The sequence below is a fragment of the Lissotriton vulgaris genome, chromosome 1_2 (assembly GCF_964263255.1).
Source record: "Lissotriton vulgaris chromosome 1_2, aLisVul1.2, whole genome shotgun sequence".
In the NCBI taxonomy this organism is placed as follows: Eukaryota; Metazoa; Chordata; class Amphibia; order Caudata; family Salamandridae; genus Lissotriton; species Lissotriton vulgaris.
Window position 1 is genome coordinate 258,797,323 of NC_141686.1, and position 19,140 is coordinate 258,816,462.

The window sequence follows — 19,140 nt, forward strand, 5'->3', positions numbered from 1 at the left end:
TCCCTCTGCGTCAAATACTCCTCAACGCATGCTACCGGGCACATGGGAGATCCCGGAATCCGGCGTGACAACTACGCTGTCCCCGATCGCCTTCTGATCGGTCTTGGACCTGGCAAATGAGACTACCATTGTCTCCCCTTTAATTTGAATGTGCTCTCGGCACAGACCTCCCCCCGTATCCTGCTTGTTCCTCGCTACCAGCTCGCTTACCCACATTGCCCCATGGAATGCTAATGCAAAAGCGGCCCTGAATAGCACTGTCTCTGATTGAGATGAACATGTCGCAGGGAGTACGGACAGTAACAGGGCCAACCTTTCCAGACCTATCGGGTGCCTCTCATCGACTCTGCGACCCTCAAGGCGTTGCCACCCACGCAGCGCTTTCTGTACCACAAAAGATGCTGTGGGGTCCTGGATACCATGAGCCCGCGCCATGAAGGAAATGGCGGCCCAGTGCCTATGGGCCGTAGCTACTGATTTACCTGCCTGATGTAATGATAACAAAAATTTCAGAACATACTCTTCTTGGCCCCAAAGCTCCCCCCCAGCAAAACCCAAAAAGGACCAGTAGGAACGGAACGCCCCTTCGTATGCCTTCCTTGTCCTGGGTGCTAGACTCTCTCCCACGAGGTCTTGTAATCCGGGGCACCGAGAGACCAGAGAGCTTCGGGAAATGGTGTCGCCACCGGGTCCGCTGTGGGCAGAAAACCCCAGAAGGCCTGCATACGGGAACGAGAAAGCGCATCAGCTGCCTGATTCAGCACCCCTGGCACATGTTTTGCCCTAAAATGGACGTTCAGTCTCATGCATAGCAGGACAATTTCCTTAAGCAATCTCAAAATCCATTTGCATCGAGCTGCCTGACTATTGATACACTCAACCACGGTCATGTTATCTGACCAGAACACCACAGAGTGATCACGAAACCCCTCCGGCCATGTTGTCAAGGCCACCAGAATAGGGAACAATTCGAGAAACCCAATGTTACCTGTAAGCCCACTGTCGTGCCACCATGACGGCCATGTACGGGCTGACCAGTGATTACCAAATATGGCGCCAAAACCCACACTCCCTGCCGAGTCCGTCCACAACCCCAGCTCCTCGGAGGACACCGTCGGTTTGTTCCACATGACACGACCATTAAAATCCGCCAGGAATGCCAACCATATGCGCATATCCTGACGAACCTCTGCCGAGAGCCTTGTGCGGTGGTGCCCTTCTTTTAGGCCGATCATGGCTTGTGCAATCGAGCGGGAAAAGGGGCGAGCCATTGGTATCACTCTAAGGGCAAAATTCAGCTGGCCCACAGTCTGCTGCAATTGATGCAAATTTACCTTTGTCTCGCTAATACATGTTTTCAGCGAGGCCCTGAATTTAATCACTTTTTCCTTGGGCAGCCGGAAGCACCCCTCTTTGGAATCGAGCTCTATTCCGAGAAACTCGAGCGAAGTAGCTGGGCCCACTGTCTTACCTGGTGCCAATGGCACACCAAAATGTTTCATGAGATCACAAAATTCATGCAAAGCCCGTGCACATTCCGAGTCCCCAGCTGCCCCCAGGAATAGAAAATCGTCAAGATAGTGCATAACATGCGTAAACCCCGTTATTCTTGTGAATGCCCATTGGAGAAAACTACTGAATTTCTCAAAATACGCACAAGATATGGAGCAACCCATCGGCATACATTTATCCATGTAATAGCGCCCCTGAAACATGAAACCAAGGAGACGCTGGTCATCTGGGTGTACCGGGAGCAACCGGAACGCTGACTCGATATCTGATTTTGCCATCAGCGCCCCGGGCCCCAGGCGATTCAACATGGCGATAGCCTCATCAAACGATGCGTATCGCACCGAACAGGCTCCCGGGTCAATTGCATCGTTCACCGAGAGACCCCTCGGAGCTGATAAATTATGTATCAACCTGAATTCCCCTGGGTCCTTCTTGGGGACAACTCCCAGAGGCGAGCAAACAAAATCAGCTACCGGCGGCATGTCGTATGGCCCGGCGACCCGACCCCGGGTCACCTCTTTCCCAATCTTTGCTTGCACCACCGCCGTATTCTGCAGAACAGACAGTTGGTTCCTACATTGTGCTTTACCCTGAAATTCCCCCGCCGGGATGCGAAAACCACGTGAAAAACCATTTCGCAACACCCCAGCGGAGCCATGATCCGGGTATTCGTTGAGCCAAGGAATCATTGCCATGGTATCGACGGGAGTCGGGAGATGCGCCCCTCGGACTATTTCAGACCTGTTTGGCGCCCCCTCTACTTCCCGTGTCACCCGTTTTGGCTCTGCACATGGTCTCGGGATGCGAGGACTGCCCGCACCCTGCACATTCATGCCTAAACTTGCATGACCCCTGGGGCCTTGTACATTTGCCTCTGTTAAAACTCCAGCATGCCCCCTTCTTACCTGAGTAGCCATTAGGCCTTGAGTGCTGATCATTGCCTGATCCCGCCCGAAAGGGCGCCCCAGACGAGTGGCGGGAAACTTCGCCCCCGCTCCCCCCCACCAATGGCGCCCTCGTCATGCCTGATTTCTCCATTTTTTGCCAGGAAATTGAGTCGAAACAATCCCATGTCAGAGATGTGTCGTACTCCTTGGACTTACGAAATATGCTATCATAACAAAACCATTGATTGCCATCATGTGTCTGATATATTTCCATAATACGTGTCTGATATACGGCTAGTTCAGCCAACATTTCGGGCCTTCGTTCCCCCATAATTGCAATGAACATTCCAAACGCTCTGCCCCAATTACCTATCGATTCATCCACTCTGAAAGCGGCCATTTTTGCGCGCCAAACACTAGGATGCAGAAACTCCTTTTGATTTTTACATGCTCAATCTCATAATGATCGGTTAGTAAGGAAAACATGTTTATATATTTATCAGCCCATATCCTCTCTTTGACATCCATCGGGATATGCTGAACAACTTTTTCCCTTCTCGAAGGTACAGATCCCTTCCCTGCCATCGGCACTAGCTGCTTACCTGAACCGGAAGCTGTGACCGTATTCGCTGCCGAACTCGCGCCTGGTACTGGTTGTTCCACGGGAGCCTGTGTGGGAACAAGAGGACATGGTGCCTTCGCAGCATCTCTCGATTGCCGCAACTGCTTCATTACCGCCCTGGCATCATCAGCCGTGGCCCCCTCGTTATCCTTTCCCAACCATGCCGCCAACTGTGCCGCCAGTTCGGGAGGCATATCCTCCCCGTTCACGGGAGTGACTACAACCGGGATTGGTTGCCCCTCGTTCGGGACCGGGATCGGGGTCCCAGTCGGTGTATCCGGGTGCGCCGGGGGAGCCTCGGGAACTGGGGCCTCCCCCCCCGACGCTCCCTTCTTGGCCCTTCTACCTCTCCCGTTAGGGACTACTCCCGGCAATGCTGGTCCAACCACTCGCTTGGGTCCCCCCACACCATTCATTGCCGCCATCTGCTTCTTCATCTCGGCCATGTCTTTCACCAGCATGCAGAGCATCTGATCAGTACCGACCCTCTTTCCGACCTTTTGCTCGGCATCGTCCAACGCTGACTTCCTGAAAGAACAAAGAAAAGATTAAATCCTTCAAAATTGGCTCTTCGTTCCGTCTCGAGCTCACGTGCAACGGGGAGGTGCAGCTTCAGAGCACAGGAACAAGAGGATGCTTTCTTGGCTCGTCGCTCCTTTTATCCTTCTTCAGGGCGGGCGTGGACCCACCTCCAATCCGCCTCCGGGGCGTGGCTAGCGGCTTCGGTGTCTAGGACAACCTACTCTTGGGCGGAAAAAGGCGCGCCCCGGCTGCGCCGCTTCGGGCATACCAGCCAAGACTCGCCTCCCGCCCAAAATGGCTTCCCGGGGGGGATCGGGGTACTCCACCATACGTTCGGGGGGACCGAGTGGTCGCCCCTTTCCAGTTGCTTCTCTGCAGATTTTACGACCTCCAAGGGACGTGTCATGCAAAGTACACCTTTTATGTTAGAAACCAGCAGTGAGTGCAGCAGATGGCTAGATGGCGCTTCCCCACGCATCGAAACCCGTTGGGTCATATTTACAAAGAAATGGCACAGCACAGCACTGCAAGCAATTCAGCTGCGCCACACGGCGTCATTTACAACAAACATTGGCATTGCCAATATGTCTTGCCTTTGGGACCTTATAAGTATTTAGTTATGCAGCGTGTCCCAAAGGCTGGACCCATTGGCTATGCCAATGCTTGTTTTTAAGGGGGCCACGCCATCCAAGGCATTTACAGTCCAGTCATTGTAGCTGTACACCATTTGCTCTACACAATTTGTGGCCTTGGGCGTGTATCCATGAGTGCTAAGGTGCATTTTGATCTCTGTAAAATGAGTTATGATCCACTAATGCACTCAATTGTTTTCCCTGGGTTTCTATCTGCCAGTTAACCGCAAAATGATCCATCCAGGTTAATGGCACAATGTTGGAAACGAGGCCGCATCTGTGAGGCCTGCACAAATAACATGGCTACATTTGTCCTTCACTGGGAACCAAACAACCAATTGTAGCGCCTGACTCTCAGAGGGTAGCGTTGCAGAGCAGTCTGATGCTTACTCAAGGGAGGTGGTGTGGGCTAATATTCGCCATTTGCAAGTGCGCAGAAATAACACTCAATAATTGATTGTCCAGTCTGTACTTTGCTTTATAAAAGTAAGAGTACATTTATTAACAGCTTGCGTGCTGATGATGGCCCCGTCCGTCATGCATCACAGTGCTCGTGTGCTGATGACAGCTGCTGGCCATCATAAAACCCCCCCACTCTTCGAAATGGCCGCACATGCGCAGAATCGCAGCCGCGCCCATTGGGTTAAACACACACACTACTCAATACTATGCACCAATTTACAAATATACATAAGCTGTTGGAATTACTGTGCGACATTACATAACATCTCCACCCCTCCCGCAGGGGGTGGGGTCAAGTCAAGATGATGTGCACTCCCATGTATGCACATCATCTTGCCACAATGCAATTAGCTGAACATAACCTGGAGCGAGGGCCCTGCGCACTGGCACCATCCCAGTGGGCCCCCCATTACCTCAACAAGCATTAAACAGGGGTACACCTGCCTTGTTGACACATGATATCAAAAGCGTGTACAGAGTTCCCCACACGACATAGAGTAAATAAATAAGGGAGTGACACTCTCTCTGAAAATGTTTGATCGTGCAAAAGGGAATAAGGTAATCCCTTGACGGAATTAAGGATGCCTCACACAATTAAAAGGCTGGACAACTGTTGCCATCCTACCTGATGATTGTATCGTGTCATCATTGGCCTCCTGCTCCAGCGACAGGCTGGCGGTGCAATGCCTGCCGGGTAGCACAGGGTGCTACACTTTGGCGGAGATCTTTTATTCCTGGCCAATAGATGCATGTATGTGAGGGGCCTAAAGAGTGCAGTAGTGAGCGTGAGTGGAGAGTTAAAAGAGGTCAGTGGAGTCCATTGAGAAAACTTTAATGATGTGGCTCACTGCCTCGTTAAAATAGGTGAAGGGAGGGGTACCGAAGCACAAAGAGTAAGGTAATTTGGCCTCGTTCAACCCTCGCCTATGGTGCGGTCAACATGTTTCATGCCTCTAGGGCAATTCTTCAGGACCTAAGTAAGCTCATCAACTAGCAGGAAATCTCAAACCATTAGAAAGAAATTTCGCATACAACCTGCATGGTATGACAGGAAGGAATCCTACGTGAGTTCCCACCCTAGGTGTGGGGAGAGAAGAAAACAAAACAGACGGACACAATCATTCCTGGGCCCATCTAGTGGAAAAATGTACGTGGAAACATAATGCAAGAGTACGTATGGTTCAATGGCCTGTACCAAAGTGCAGTGAGGGTGCGAGAGAGAGAGAGAGAATTAAACGGGGAAGGAATTTATACTTTGTGTGCCAAATATCATCAATGATATGAATACATTAATTCGATATACATCAGACGTTACACTCCATGCTTTGTCACTCATCTGTGTTTTACAGCCAAGGGGTAGTGTAATTATAAAATTGAAAAAGTGGAACCAGAGCCATGGGCACTTCAATGGGGGAAGGAATGGTGGGATCACCAGGGTGGAACACTCGGGTGAAATACTCTCAAGAGGTCCTTACCCTTAATCCCTGGTAGACGGTCCCCACAGACTGTCCTTGTAGGGCCTGAGCTGTAAGGTGATTACCTAAATAGGAGGGGAGAAAAAACATTCTGTTTATGATCGTGGTCAATGTGACAGGACGGCCTTAAGTGGTCCATGAGGTGGTTACACCTACAGGAGCTCTAATTGATGCCATAAAGGATCCCCATCGTGTCCATTGACCACGTCTTACCTTGTTCGCTCGAGGCACTAGGCTTGTAAGCACCTACCCCTACCACAGCGGCGAGATCGCAGGACAGCCGGTGGATCGGTGTGTAGCTGAGCTGCTTAAAAAGCAGAATGCCGCGGGCGCCGTGAGTAGGGGTGTTTGGGGAGCGTTGCTAGGTAACGCGGCCAAACGTGGTGTGGAAAGAGAGGGCAGTCAGTGCGCGTGCCAAGATGTTAGCGACTGGAAAGAGTCGCTAACATCGCTATCTCCTATTACCAACTTTTGGAGATAGTGGCGCTAAGCGCAAATTTCTCCAAAAGCTAACACCTGCCCTGAGCAGTTCTTAGCCATGTTATCCAATGGTAGGTGGATAACATGGCTAAGAGCATTAGCTCGGTAATGCATGAATATCGCTGAATTTTCAGCGATATTCATGCATTTCGGACGATTTTTATCTCTTAGGCGACAAACCTTGATAATAGCAAGGCTCCTAAGCGATAAAAATCGCCGCAGCTCAACGTTAAAAATATTGCCGCTAAGCCAACATAGCAATAATTATCGCTAGTTGTTAGTTTAGTCCCCATAAAAGAAACAACCATTAGTAAATGCAGTTCTGGTGCAATTACACCTCTTCATCTCTAGGGGATGCTCTTCTCCAGACATCTCCTAGTCAGCCTTTTATCCAAGAATCACTTTTCAATTCACCCTCAGCTGAAGAAGAAGAGCTCCAGTCCCGAAAGTGTTAAATGCAGGCTGAGCCCTTGTTGTTATTCTTTCCAATCCCCAAGACACTAAGGGGCATATTTACATGTTCTGGCGCATCTCTGCAAATCAGCAGGGATGCGCCAGAACAGTTACGTGATGCAATCCCTTCCTTCCGCCACCACAGATGCGCTCAATTTACAATGTGGCGCACTATGGTGCAAGGAAGGGAAGACGCGTGACGCTCTTGTGGCGTATGGGCGGCGCATTGCGGGAGTTGTGTCGCAAGCGCGACGCAACTTCTGCAATGCACAGTGGCCACCCATACTCAACGTGGTGCGTCACTCCCTGCATCTGCTTCAAGCAGGCGTAAGGATTTGCGCAGCAGCGTCGTAAAACTGACTCAGTGAAATCTTGTAGATTTCACTGTGTCAGTTTTACGGAGCTTTCCTGCGAGGGAACGCCCATGCTGCGACAGAACGCCCACATGAAACCTGACACAGGTTTGATGTGGCGCAGGGCTTTACAACGTGACGCATCTGCCTATATGCGTCATGCTGTAAATAAGTCGCAACGTGGCGCATTGTTTACGCCGCTTCTGCGTCACAAAAGTGACGCAACGGCGGCGTAAAAGTTTCGCAAGGGGCTTGAAAATCTGCCCTTAAGGGTGGGACTTTTCTCTTCGTGCAGGGGGGAGACTGCGCTTCTCCAGCAGCTCCCCCAGCACCTACACATTCATTTGGTGGTGACCCCGTCCTCTTGGGGCCACTACAAGCAAAGAACACACTGTTTAGACCCTGCAGGCCGACCCTGGCCTGCAAGGCATTATCGGTAGGCCCGCATATGGAAGCAGCAGCTCTCCCGCTGTGCCGGGTAGAGCAGCGATCATCTTTCTAGCACTCTGCGCCGCCTCCTGGGCCTCGGCGGGGGAGCTGGCCGCTCTGCCAGTTGTTGGGGGGCCCAGACCCACCCGGGCCACCGCCGCCGACTCCATTGTTCTGGGGGTCCCGGTCCCACCCGGGACACCCACTTGCCTCTGTTTTGGAGGGTAGCCTGGGGAGCCCACCCCCGGCTGCCCCCGCCGGCTCATCGAGCGGTGGGCACCTGCAGGACCCGGCTGTGCACTTCTGGTCTGCCCGCTCTGGTGGGCAGGTGCAGACTCCTGCAGTCCCGTCGGGGCCTCGGGGGAGTGCGGCGGCACTCCCCCAGCATTCTCCTCATCGTCAGGGCCTGGGGATGGGGTCCCAGGCCCCTGGATATCTTCTGGGGCACGACGGCACTCCCCCCTCCTCCACCTTCAGAGTGGGCCAGGGTGGGCTCCTGGCCCCCCGGTTGGGCATTTCCGCGGGTAGCACGATGGCGCCCCCTAGCATGACTTCGGGGCCCGGGGTGAGGTCCCGGGCCCCTCCAGTATTCTTCGCGGGGGTGCGACGGCACCTCTCTCCCCCGCCTTCTCACACGGGGCCCGGAGTTGGGCTCCCGGGCCCCTCCTCTTCACACTCTTTAGGGGGAGCGCGACGGTGCTCCCCGGCTTAGTGCTCAACGGGAGGCAGGGTGGGCTCCCCAGCTTTACTTCTTTGGGGGGGCAGCCCCCGGGACCTGACCGTCCCTGGGGGCCCATTGCAGACCAGCGGGGTAGCCCCACGCGCTTTGTTGCTGGTCTCATGTAAGGTCAAAGATCACCTACCTTCCAGGGGCCATATCTCAGCCCCTAGGGGTCCAATCTTCTCCATTTCAGGCTCTTCTTCCTCCTGGCGGCACCCCCCATCCACTGGGAGCTCTCCCCTTCGCCCTTGGGGTCTCCAAGTGGGCCCCATTCTGCAGGGAGCAATCTTCACTGGCTCCCTGCGCCTCTCTTCTCCCTGTGCAGAGACACCTGCTTCTGCGCACCAGTCCTGGACTCTTCATCTGGTGCTGTTAGGGTCCTGGGGAGCAGTCAGGGGGGTCCTCCTTCCAACTGCCCATTGCCAGGCTCCGGCACCTTCCCCCTCAGCAGACCACACCTCAGAGAGAGCTTCTCTTCCTGTGCAAGTACTTTTTAAAAGTTGAGTAGGGGGCTGGCAGGAAGTCTCTGTGTGTCCTATCAAACAGCGACACATCACTTCCCTGCCCCTGCTCCCTCCTACTTGTCCATCCTCTGGGTTGTTGAAAATGGAGTTCTGCAGCACACATAGAAAGAGGAAAACACCACTTGTGATCGTTCCAAAGCAACACCCATTGATTTTGACGCTGCCCCCTATTTACAAGGGTGATGTAAATAGGAGGCAGTACCAAAATTAAGACCAGGGAAAACCTGGTCTTAGCATGGCGATACGAGGATAAATGCTTTTGATTCTCCTACTTTTTGCTGTTTTGCGGGTTGTATGTGTGCTGCACAATGCAGCACACATAGAAACAGCAAAACTCAATGAATGATTATTTATGTGCAGGAAGGCGTTCCTTCCTGCACATAAACAATCACTTAAAAAATGACGAATTGCAACTTCTATGTGTGCTGCACAATGCATCACACATGGATGTTTCAAATCACCATTCTGGATTGTTTATGTGCAGGTCAAGTTGAGTGCGCTACGTGGGTACGTGGGCGCATCCCTGTATCATAGGCACACTTGTTAAAGTTCAGGATGGCCTGACTCAAGTATATGTTCAAACAGAAACAGTTCAAAAAAGGTAACTTCAAACTTGGTTTGTATTTGGAAATTTCACAAAGATTCTGTGATCAAGCGTTACATCACGCTGTATTCATAATGAGTTAACAATGATTTAGCAATTGCTCCGATGCATTTCGGACCGAAATAGTCCTTTGTCAAGGAGCGCTGTGAAAGGATACAAACAATGCAATCAGATCAACGATAGCAGAAACAGTTAAAGAAATCAGGGTCGTGCTGGTGATGAGAATATGAACATGCTCTACGGGATTGTGAAGGAAGTGGGGGTGGGTAGTGATGATTGTGGGTGTGATGGGTCATTAATCGCAAACGGAGGTGAATGTGCGTAGTGGCGGATTTGTGCGAGCTAAACCGGGAGTTTAGGTGAACATAAAATGCGGGAAAATCAAGTGATTCTTACGCTTCAAGGACTTGAAGAGGTGCTCGCATCAGTGCTGCAATATAAAGGAATGAAAGGCTATAAGGTGTGTCAGACGAAAAAGCGTACGTGAAGATAGAGAAGCGCATGCAGTCAGTGTACTTACTAGGAGTGGTACAAAGGTTGGACCGAGTTTCACGAACTCCGCGGAGTTACTGCGGAGTTGCGGAGGAGTGAGAGGGTAGTAAAAATGGGTGATGGACTGCGGAATTCCGGGGGGAGTGAGAGGATGATGGAAATAGGTGAAGGACCCAAGGTGTGTGACCGGGTGAAGGCGGCCATATTGTAGTGGGTTTTAGTTGCCCAAAAGAAATGAAAAGTACATTAGAAATGCAGAACAAAGGAACATAGTGTCACAACAGATTATCACAAAAAACAACTTAATTCAGTTCGATCATTGAGCCCGAAGGGCTTTAAAGATTGAAGTCTATAGATCCATGACGTCTCCCTTTGTAGGAGAACTTTGTTATTGTCTTTTCCTTCTTTGTGGGTAACAATTTCAAGCACAAGGTATTTGAGTTGGGCCACACTGTGGTGCGCTTCATTGAAGTGTGTCGCCACATTTGATTTGGGGTTTTTTGTTCGAATGTTGGATTTGTGCTCATTCAAGCGAGTTTTTATTTTCCGGCTGGTTTTGCCCACGTAGATCTTCCCACATGGGCATTTCAGTAGATAAATCAGGTTAGTTGAGTCACATGTCGCATCCACTTGGAGGTTGATGGTAAAACCTCTCATGGGGTGACTGATCGTGTTACCACTGATTACATTGTTACAGTTGCCGCAATGATGACATGGGCGTGTTCCTGTGTGTGTTCTAGATGTGAAGGTGGGGTTAGACAATATTTCCCTTATGTTCATCGGTCTGTTGTATGCAAAGATGGGGGGTTCTCTGAACAGATCTTCAAAGTCAGGTTCTGATGACAAAATTCGCCAATGTTTTAAAACAATCTTCTTGTAGATTTTGCTGGAGGTGGAGTATCTGGAAACCAGTGCCATTCTTTGGTTGGGATCTTTTTGTTTGCTTTTTAAAGCTTCAATCCGAGGAATGGTGTTAACTCTTTCTGCTGCCTCCTTAATGATGGTTTGAGGGTACCCTCTACTGGAGAATCGTTTCTCCATGCATTGCAATTGGGAGTTTCTTGTGTCATTGTTAGAAACTATTCGGGTGACTCTCAGCATTTGGCTGAAGGGAAGATGCCTTTTCAGAGAATCTTGATGGAAGCTACTGTACAGTAACGTGTTATTGCGATCGGTCGGTTTTCGGTATAGATCGGTTTCAATGCCATCAGGGGTAACTTTCACAAGTACGTCCAGAAATGTTATGGCTTTATCAGAGATGTTCCATGTGAATTCGATGCGATCATCTTTAGAGTTCAAGGTGGTTAGTGCAGTTTCCAGGTGATCGCGTGAGTCTTTCCAAATGAAAAACAGGTCGTCGATGTATCGTGTGTAGAGTTTGAGGTTGTCTGTCCAGTTTCTGTTGTTTAGGATGTGGTTAAACTCGAAGTTGCCCATGTAGATATTGGCATACGTCGGCGCGGCGCAATTGCCCATTGCCATCCCGGACAGTTGCAAATACCACCGTTCTTCAAAGGAGAAATAGCTATGGTATAGCGTGAAAATCATAAGCTCCAAGATGAAGCGTTTCATAGGTTCAGTCAAGTCCGTTTTCAATAATGCAAATTCGATTGCCTCAATACCACCGGCATGCGGGATCGAGGTGTACAAACTTTTTACATCAGCAGTGCACAGAAAGATTCGTTCATCCCTACTGATCTGAACGGAGTTCAGCTTGTTAATGAAGTCAGTAGTGTCTTTGATGTAGCTCTCAAGGTTGACAACTGAAGGTTGTAGGTAGCGGTCAATAAATTTACCAATCGGTTCGTGGATGGATCCTCTTGTGGAGACTATAGGGCGGAAAGGCGGATTCATGAGGTCTTTGTGGATTTTTGGGAGCATTGTGATGGAAGGGCTTCTTGGGTGTTCTGTGGTGAGGTAACGTTTAGTACGCTCATCGATGGTGTCATTATCCATGGCTTTATTGAGGATGTTGCTTAAGATCGCTCTGTATTCATTGGTGGGATTGCCTTCAAGTGGCATGTAAGTGTTAGTATCAAAGACATGTTCCCTGGCCCTAACACTTACATGCCACTTGAAGGCAATCCCACCAATGAATACAGAGCGATCTTAAGCAACATCCTCAATAAAGCCATGGATAATGACACCATCGATGAGCGTACTAAACGTTACCTCACCACAGAACACCCAAGAAGCCCTTCCATCACAATGCTCCCAAAAATCCACAAAGACCTCATGAATCCGCCGTGATGTAACGCTTGATCACAGAATCTTTGTGAAATTTCCAAATACAAACCAAGTTTGAAGTTACCTTTTTTGAACTGTTTCTGTTTGAACATATACTTGAGTCAGGCCATCCTGAACTTTAACAAGTGTGCCTATGATACAGGGATGCGCCCACGTACCCACGTAGCGCACTCAACTTGATTTATCAGTCAACGCATCTGGACAGTTGCGTTACCTGTCAGTGCACCTTCAACTTGTTTAAATCTTCCACTCCAATTCCTCAACTTTCTCCTCAAACCTTTCGCTGTGCGCCTGCGCCTATCCCTTCAATTGTTTATGTGCAGGAACGGACACTTCCTTCACATAAACAATCATTCCCTCAGTGCAGGCACTCTTCAACTATGGTCCTTGCACGGTAATCATTGGTTACTAATGTAGACCCCGCCTACTCACTTATTATCATAGAACACTGATGAGGGAACGAAGGGTTGGGGAGAAAAAGGTAAACACCCATTGACCAACTCACCAACAATCACCTCTGGGTTATTCGACCATGAATCTAACTGTCTGCAGAGTGAAACGGTACTAAAGGATTTATCCATGCCTGCTTTGGGGAAGACAACTCCCGGATGTCCCCAAGAACCCCCTCACCTGTGTATTTGCCAAAGGTCACAATTACAGGGCGAGTAGAGGTGCTGTGCTGCCATGGAGGGTTAGTACAGCACACTTGAAGTAGGTTTGCAAAGGATTTGGCAGTGACCAAAAGGCCCACCAAGAAACTGGGGAGCAAGGTTTGAGTCCTGGCATCTGCTCAATATTCTCTGGGGCGTATTTACAATGCTCCGGTGGCCATTTTACACTGTTGGAGCATCACTTTATGACGCTCCGGAGGCACAGTGTGCAGGCTAATATTGACAAGGCAACGTTAAGCCACCCTGCTTGGCTTTTCATGGCATTGTAAATATGAGGTAAGGCAATCCCTTACTCTGCATGGGAGAGGTGTTCCATGGGTTTTGATTGGATGTTCCCAAGCACTAGGGCAGCACAACTAGAAGGCTTGCTGCACTTCCCTATGTCAAAATATTGTAAATATGCCCCCAAATGTCTTGCTATCACTTATGGGGAAGTCCCTTGCCCCTTGCTGCCAAGAACTGTATCAAATTTAAAGTTCACTGGTTAAATTTGTAGTAGGGCCACTTAATGACACCTGCTTATCCATGACTCTGCAGGTCAACCGTACGGTGGCCACCTGCTGTGGAGTGTTAAAGATTCTCAGGAGGATCCTTCACTATCTCTCTCCCTCAGCACGTAAACAGGTGGCAGTGGCATTGATAGGCTCAAGGTTGGACTACTGTAATGCGCTTTATGTAGACTCCAACAAGGGGCTCATTCAGCGATTACAGGTAGTTCAAAATGCGGCTGCTCGCTTTGTCTTAGCACTTCCCAAAGCATCATCTGCTACGTTGGCCAGAAAGAGCCTTCATTGGCTGCCCATTCATCTCAGGATCTCGTTTAAGATCCTTTGTCTTGTCTATCGAGCTTTGGCAGAGGGCTCTTCTGATCCTCTTGGTGCCCTGCTGACCCGTTACCAGCCTGGTAGATCTCTAAGATCTTCAGAGATGAATTTGTTGGTTGTCCCACGTGCCAAAAGGGTTCGCTGGGGAAACAGAGCTTTTCCATTGCTGCTCCCAAACTATGGAACTTGTTACCTCTTGAGATTAAGATGCAACCCTCTTTGCCTTCCTTTAAAAAGGCGCTCAAGACCTGGTGTTTTGACAGGGCTTATCCGTAATTAGGATTATTCTCTGTTACCTGGTATTATTTGGTCAGGCGCCTTGACGCCCACATGGGCTTAGTTGCGCGTTAAAAATCGTCTTTCATTTCATTTCATTTTCAATGCTGCCTTGTAAATAAGGCACCCTTTCATGCTGTATTTAGTGTGAAAGGGAGGTGCAATGGGTGTTGTGGTGCGCGTTCCACCACAACACCTATTGATTTTGGCGCTGCCGCCTATTCACAAGGGCAGAGTAAAAAGAAGGCAGCACCAAAATTAAGGCCAGGGAAAACCTGGCCTTAAACAGGCAAAACGAGGAGAAATGCTTTATTTCTCCTCGTTTTTGCTGTTTCCATGTTTGCTGCCTTGTTCAGCACACATAGAAGCAGCAAATTGCCTATGATTGTTTATGTACAAGAAGGTCCCCCTTCCTGCACATAAACAATCATTTTTTTAAATGCCCTTGTGCAACTTTTGTGTGCAGCTTTAAGCATGAACAATCTTCCCCTCAACACAGGCGCCCTTGCACCCTTATATAGTGTTACATTGTTAATTTCAGTAGCTAGCAACGAGATCTATGGACTCTGAACCGACGCTCATCTGGGAGCACCGTACTCAAATTCCAGCTTTAGTTGTGCTTAAGCAACATGATGAATAGCGCTCTTCCTTGACGGCACAGGTGCTATGCATTATGCGTGACAATGCATTTCAGTGCAGTGATGCGGACCACCACACTGAAATGTGTTAGACTAACACCTGATGCATTGTACTTGGCAGAGCTGGGGCACAGGTGGAACATTGCTTGGCTCAGTCTAAGGGGCATATTTACAAGCCCCTATCCCCACAAAAACGTCACTTTTAGTGATGTTCCTGTGGTGATATGTACTTCGCCTTATTTACAAGGCGTTAAGTGGCCTAACGCCGCCTTGTAAATACGGCCCCCTTTTATGCTATACTTAGCGTGAAAGTGGTGGGCAATGGGTGTTACTTGGGCGTTCCTCCGCAACACCCATTGATTTTTACACTGCCCCATATTTACAAGGGCAGCGTAAATATGGGGCAGCGCCAAAATGAAAACTAGGGAAAAACTGGTTATAAGCAGGCGCAACAAGGACAAATGTTTAATTTCTCCTTGTTTTTGCTGTTTCCATGTGTACAGCTCTGTGTAGCACACATACGAACAGAAAAAAATCTGTGACTGTTTATGTGCTGGAAGGTGTCCCTTCCTGCACATAAAAAATCAATTAAAAAAATTACTTTTGCCACTTCTATGAGTGCTGCATCAAGCAGCACACACAGGGCCTGATCTATGAAGGCCTGTGTCACATTTACGCTGCCGGTGCATCACTTTTTGTGACGCTACGGCACTGTTAATAATACGCTATGTTGCGCCATATTTATGAAGTGACGCATCTAGACAGATATAATGTATGCAGGGTGGGCGTTCCCCTGCAAGAAAGGGTCATGGGAGTGGCGCAGTGAAATCTATAAGATTTCCCTGCGCCACTTCTAGGACATCAATGCGCCAAAACCTTATGTCTGCCTCATGGCAGGCGTAAGGGTGACGCAGGCCCTTTCACATCCGGCTTGTCCCATGTGAAAGGAACATTGCTTGAGTTGCATCACGCTTCTGACACAACTCCAGCAATGCGCCACTTTTACGCTGACAGATACCTCAGTAATACTAACGTATCTGTCATTCCTTGCATCATGATGTGTCATTTTTAATGTATGATGCATCATGTTGCAAGGAATGACAGATACGTTGGTATTACTGACGCATCTGTCAGTGCAAAAGTCATATAGTAAATATGACGCATCCATCATGTTGCAAGGAAGGTACACTGAGAAGTGTCGCATCGCTGCTTTCACGCAGCCTTGCAACACTTCTCATAAATGAGGTCCATAGAAGTTTTAAAACGCCATTTAAAGATTTTTATGTGCCGGAAGGTACACCTTCCTGCACATAAACAAGCTTCCCCTCAACGCAGACACCCTTGCTCTAAGGGGCAAGGGTGCCTCCCTTTGCGCTAGGCTGCTAAATTTAGCTCCAAAGCAGGGGAAAACGCAAGGATCCACCATATTGTTGTAAATATGGTGCAGCCCTGCGTTTCAGAAGTGGCGGAGCGTGGTGTTAAGGCAAGGAGGCTAACACCGCGCTACACCACTTCTCTAGTACATATGCCCCTAAGTCCATATGGAGCTTGTTGGGAGGCGCAGTATGCAGTTGTGGCCTGCGCAGATATGAGGAATGGACCTGGGTGGGTGGGGGGGATTTCGACAGATGACGAGGGGAAATTAGATCATTAATTAATTTTCCTCGTCATATTCTGTTGACATCAATCGTATCCCCCTCCCCCGCCCTCAACTCGGCCCTATCTCCTCTTACCTGCAGGCGCCGCGGCTGGCAGTATGTTTAAAATATTTGCGCGCCAATGTGAAATTGCTATAGGAAAAGTATGATTATATAGTCAGGAAGAGGTCCTTATAGGATGAGGTCCTTAGGGATGCCTTGAGGTCAGCGCGACCCATATGGTGCCACAAATTATGAGTGGCTCAGATAATTTACTTACAGGCCTTCCAAAGTGTAGAGAGCCACTCGGGCTCTCCCCAACAATGTTCCCAGAAAGTAGAAAAGCGGCGAGAGCAATACGCAGCCAGAGGGTGGCGCTGCACAGCGACACGCTAACTCCACAAGACAGCCCGCAAAGGCGCCAGAGTGAGGTAGCGACATCTCACGGGAACCAAGAGCACCTGCCAAGAGAAAGGGACGAATGCGCGCCAAAGGCGAGCCCGTCTGCGCCCGTCCGCGACAGCCCGGGACCAGAGGCCACAACCCCTGTCTCCCCAACCACAGGTAGACCAGGCAAACCTTCGATGGTATACTCGCGGGGTGAGCTGCTTATGTTTAATTCTCCTTTAACAGCCCCCCTTTGTGCCAAAGTAGGACCCTCCCACACCATGGGCCCCTTTAGCTGCCGTTATTGTAGATGGAATTGTAACCACTCTGAGCCACCCTCATCGGAAGTCACACCCACACAGGACTACACATGCATCTATGTTAATGTTAGGTCCCTCCCCAAACACTCTACTGAGATATGGGACATGTTACAGGATAGCAGACCTGATTTTGCCTTCATTTCGGAGACTTGGCTCGGTGAGCACAATACCCCGGATATTACCGCAGCCCTACCTACTGGGTACAAAATCATTAATCTAAATCGACAAATTAAGAGAGGAGGCGGAGTGGCCATGATATTTAAAGATAGCTTTTCATGTCACCAAGAAATAGTCACCCAACTAGGCAAACACGATGTGTTAATCATCTCCATCTCCATCAACACTCAGGTTATCCTCGGATGTGCAATCATCTACAATCCCCCAAACAGTACAACTGACTTTAGCACCCAACTCCTCGAACAAATCCTTCCATTCTGCCTCAACCATAAAAACATTATAGTCATTGGAGACTTCAATGTTCATTTCGATTTAGCTGATAATTTCCTAACTAAACAACTTACCACAGACATGGAAATCCTACAATTATCACAGAAAATAGCTCGCCCCACACACAGAGCGGGGCACATGTTAGATCTCATATTTACAAACATATCGAAGACCAACATCACGGATATAACCCCTTTGGCATGGACGGACCATTATAGGATAGATTTTACCTTAAACCTACCTTTAAAAACCAACATATCGCTAGCCCAGTCGGCCAACTCCACTAAATGTTGGAGCAAATTCTCTTTGGAAAAATTCAAGGAAGATTTTTCCTTTTTTTCTAGCTCTGAAATGACATGCGAAGAAGAAATTTGCCTCTTACGAGAAAACATAGAGAAAGCACTTGACCACTGTTCACGGACTCGCGCAACCAATCGATTGAAATCAAAAACCTCCGAGAAATGGTATGGCCCAGAACTAAAAATTGAAAAAAGAAAATTCACCTCACTGGAGCATAAATGGAGAATAAGTAGAAACGCCAAAGACAGAGCCATTTACAAACATCAGTTGAAAATATACCATACTGCTATACGCAAAGCAAAGAAAGACTACCTTTCTCAAAAAATTCTAGAGAATAAAAATTCGTCCAAGAAGCTTTTTAAAATTGTAAAAGAACTTTGTAATCCTCCTTGTCTTACATCCAACCTGACACCATCACAAGAGAACTGCACAAAAATTAGTGATTTTTTTTGTGATAAAATTGATAAAATATATGCCTCTTTCACAAACAACGCACAGGCCCCTGTGGAGTATCGGATTGACCCTACTTCGCAAACCAACTGCTCCACATTTGGCCCATTTTCAGAAGACGAGGTCACTAAAGCCATGTCAGATATTAAATCTGGCTCACCATGGGATGTTTGCCCACACTTTATTTTTTCTCAACTGACTCCCATAATTGGCCCCGCAGTTACAAAAGTTCTTAACCAGTCTCTGGAGCAAGCTGTTTTTCCAGAAGTTTGGAAAAAATCGGCAGTAATTCCATTACTAAAAAAGGCGGGCGCGGATATAAACGACCCAGCCAACTACCGCCCCATCTCACAGCTCCCCTTTTTATCGAAGGTTTTAGAAAGACTGGCAACAAAACAACTGTCAAGTTATCTAGAAATCAACAAACTTCTTGATGTTTCCCAAACAGGTTTTAGATCTAATAACAGCACAGAAACAACGCTACTGGCCATAATGGATGATATTCGCATGCAGGTCGACAAAGGTAAAACGGTTGCCCTGATACTTCTCGATTTATCAGCGGCATTTGATACCGTGTCCCATAAACTGTTAATCCACATACTTGCCACAAAAGGAATACAAGGTAAAGCCCTAAACTGGCTGGAGTCCTTTCTATCAAACAGATCCCAGTCTATTTGTTTAGGCAACTTTACCTCCACCCCCGTAAGATTAAATATGGAGTTCCCCAAGGAGCTACATTGAGCCCAACATTGTTCAATGTATATGTCTCCTCTTT